Source organism: Pteropus vampyrus, unplaced genomic scaffold (genome assembly GCF_000151845.1).
Source record: "Pteropus vampyrus isolate Shadow unplaced genomic scaffold, Pvam_2.0 Scaffold14, whole genome shotgun sequence".
NCBI classification, from domain to species: Eukaryota; Metazoa; Chordata; class Mammalia; order Chiroptera; family Pteropodidae; genus Pteropus; species Pteropus vampyrus.
The window spans coordinates 10,615,585-10,619,582 of NW_011888795.1; the positions used below are offsets into that span (position 1 = coordinate 10,615,585).

The window sequence follows — 3,998 nt, forward strand, 5'->3', positions numbered from 1 at the left end:
TCTAAATCCAAGGTCCATGAGTTTAGTAACTATGCTTTCTTCTATGCAATTTATTCTTTCAGGTCTTATATTTAGGTGTTTGATCCATTTTGAGTTAATTTTGGTGACAAATAGCAGTCATTTCATTCTTTTGCATGTGGCTTTCCAGTTTTCCCAGAACTATTTATTAAAGGGGCTTTCCTTTCTCCATAGTATGTTTTTGGCTCCTTTGTTGAAAATTATTTGCCCATATATATGGGGGTTTATTTCTGGACTCTCAATTCTGTTCCATTGGTCTCTGTATTTTTCTGCCAATACCATGCTGTTTTGATTACTGTCACTTTGTAGTATAATATGAAGTCAGGCAGTGATACCTTTAAATAACACTTGACTTTAAATAACACTTCACAGGTACCTTTAAATAACACTTGACTTTAAATAACACTTCAAGGTAGTGTATCTTATAACAACAAAATAATCTTAATTCTTCCTTCTCGTCCCTTTTAGCATTGCTGCCATACATTTCAGTTACATATAAGCATATATAAATACATATTATATACATAGGTATATATCTCTGAATACATGGTTATTTTGGACAAACTGCTGTTACAGCAATTAAGAATAAGAAAAATTTTTACCTTCACTTACTCCTCCTTAATTGCTCTTGTGTAGATCTGAATTTCTGACCTACATTATTTTCCTTCTCTCTAAAGCATTTCTTGCAAGGTGGGTCTATTGGCAACACATTCCATCAATTTTTGTTTAAGATTATTTCTCCTTGAATAATTTGCAGAGTATAGAATTGTAGATTGGTAAATTTTTCCTCTCAAAACTAAGTTCACGCCACTTTCTTCTTGTGTAGTTTCTGAGAAGTTGAATGTAATCTTTATGTTTGATCCTCTATAGATAACGTGTTTTCCCCCTCTAGCTTCTTTCAAAATTTTATCTTTTTCTGTAGTTTGAAAATTATATGCCTTGGTGTATTCTGGTATTTATCTTGTTGGTGTTCTCTGAGATTCCTTGATCTGTGGTTTGTTGTCTGACATTAATTATGGAGAAAATCTTAGTCATTTATTTCAAATATTTCTCTTCCTCTTTCTTCTTTTGGTATTCCCATTACAGAGATGTCATACTTTTTGTAGCTATGAATAACCAAAGGGTCAAAGAAGAAATCAAGAGATAAAATATCTTGAAACAAATGAAAATAGAAATACAACATACCAATACTATGGGATGCAGCAAAACCAGTCCTAAAAGGGAAGTTCATAGTGATAAGTACCTACATCAAGAAACAAGAAAGATGTGAAATGACCTAATTTTACACCTCAAGGAAGTAGAAAAAGAACAACAAACGAAGCCTACAGTTAGTAGGAAGAAAATAAAGAGTGGAAATAAATGAAATAGAGACTAAAAAGACAACAGAGGAGAGCAGTGAAACTAAGAGCTGCTTCTTGGAAAATATAAAATTGACAAACCTCTAGCTTGTCTCACCAAGACAAAAAAAAAAAAAAAGAATCAAATATATAAAACCAGAAATAAAAGAGAAGATATTATAACTGATAGCATAAAAATACAAAAAAAAAAAATCATAAAAGACCGCTATGAATAATTACACACTAACACTTTGGATAACCTAGAAGAAATGTATAAATTCCTAAAGACATATAACCTACCAAGACCGAATCAGGTAAAAATCAAAAATGTGAAACAGACTGATTACTAATAAGAGTAATAGAGTTGAATCAGTAATCAAAAACCTCCCAACGCAGAAAACTCCAGGACTAGAAGCCCTCACTAGTGAATTCTACCAAACATTAAAGAAGAATGTACACCAATCCTTCCAAACTCATTTTTACACCTGGATACCCAAATCAGACAAGAACACCACAAAAGAAAACTATAGGCCAACATTCCTGATGAACAAAGATGCAAAAACCCTAGCAAAACATTAGCAAAGCAAAACATTAGCAAAGCATTAGCAAAGCAAATTCAAGAACAGATTAAAAGGATCATGGTGTATGATCCTTTTAATGTATTCATGAATTCCAGGGATGTAACGATGGTTCAAAATCTGCAAATCAATCATGCTAAGCAAAATAAGCCAGACAAAAACAACTGAAAACCACATATCATTTATATTTGGGATATAAACCTAAAAGCAACAAACAGGACAAACAAGCAGAGACTCATAGACATGGACAATAGACTAGTGGTTACCAGAGCGGGTGGGGTGGGGGGAGGTAGATGGGTAAAAAGGGTCAGATATGTAAAATTGGAAGTTATGTAAATTACATCAAGTAAATGACATATATAAATAAAATCTGCAAATCAATCAATGTGATAAACCACAGAAACAAAGTGAAGAATAAATATCATCTCGACAGATGCAGAGAAAGCATTTGACAAAATTCAACACCCATTTTTGATAAAACTCTCAAGTGGATATACAGGGAACGAACTTCAACATAATAAAGGCATATATGACAAGCCCACAGGTAACATACTCAATGCTGAAATTCTGAAAGCTTTTCCTCAAAGAATAGGAATAAGACAAGGATGCACACTCACCACTTTTATTCATCATAATATTGGAAGTCCTACTCAGTGCAATTAGAAAAGAAAAAGAAATAAAAGGTATCCAATTGAAAAGAAGTAAAATTGTCACTATGTGCAGATGAAATATAAGATGCTGAAGACTCCACCCCAAAACTGTTAAAACTAGTAATAGTAAGTTCAGTAAAGTTGCTGCCTATAAAATCAACATACAAAAATCTGTTGCATTTATATACACTAATAAGAAACTATCAAAAGGGAAATCAAGCAAATCCCATTTACAGTTCCATCAAAAAAGAATAAAATATCTAGGAATAAATTTAAGGAGATGAAACTACAAGACATTGATGAAAGAAACTGAAGAGACAAATAAAAGATAATCTATGCTCATGGATTAAAAGAATATCGTTAAAATGCCTGTATAACCCAAAGCAATATACAGATTAAATGCAATCCCTATCAATTCAAATATCATTTTTCACAGAAATAGAACAATCCTAAAATTCGTATGAAATGTCAAACCCCTAAAAATAGCAAAAGCAATCCTAAGAAAGAACAACGCTAACTGACTTCAAACAATATTACAAAGCTTATAGTAATCAAAACAGTATACAGTACTGCCATAAAAGCATACACATAGATCTAATGGAACAGAATAGAGTCCAGAAATAAACATATGCATATATAGTCAATGAATTTATGACAAAGGAGCCAAAAATATATAATGGGGAAAGGACAGTTTCTTAATGCTGTTGGGAAGACTGAACCACTATCTTACAGCATACTCAAAAACTAATTTAAAATAGATTAAAGAGACCTGAAACCATAAAACACAGAAGAAAACATAGGCAGTAAGCTCCTTGACACTGGTCTTGGTGTTGATTTTTTTGAATTTGACATCAAGAACACACAAAAGCACAAACAAATGGGGCTACCTCCAACTAAAAAGCTTCTGCACAGCAGAGGAAACCATCAACAAAATGAAAAGGCAACCTATTGAATAGGAGAAAATATCTGCAAATCATATATCTGATAAAGGATTATTATCCAAAATGTATAAGGAACTCATACAATTCAACAACAACAACAACAACAACAAAGATCAAAGAATGGACAAAGAATTGGGATAGACAGTTTTTCCAAAGAAGACATACAGATGGCCAAAAAGTACATAAAAAGGTGCTCAACATCACTAATCATCAGAAAAATGTAAATCCAAATCGAAACCACAATATGATGCTATCAGCCTTGTTAGATGGCTATTATTAAAAGGACAAGAAATAACAAGCATTGGTGAGAATGTGGAGAAAAGGAACCCTTGTACACTGTTGTCGGGAAAGTAAATTGGTACAGCCACTATGGAAAACAGTATAGAGCTTCCTCAAAAAACGAAAAATAGACTTACCATATGACCCAGCAATTCTACTCTTGGGTATTTATCCAAAAAATAAAAAAATAAAAAC

The 3,998-nt window shown here is 32.5% G+C and overlaps 1 long non-coding RNA gene across 1 annotated transcript; it reads left to right on the plus strand.

The window, feature by feature from the left end:
* The first annotated feature begins 236 nt into the window (after positions 1-236).
* On the plus strand, positions 237-3,181 carry LOC111734112. The gene is made up of 2 exons (XR_002778310.1): positions 237-390; positions 431-3,181. It is a non-coding gene; the product is annotated as an uncharacterized LOC111734112 (long non-coding RNA).
* The last annotated feature ends 817 nt before the right edge of the window (positions 3,182-3,998 follow it).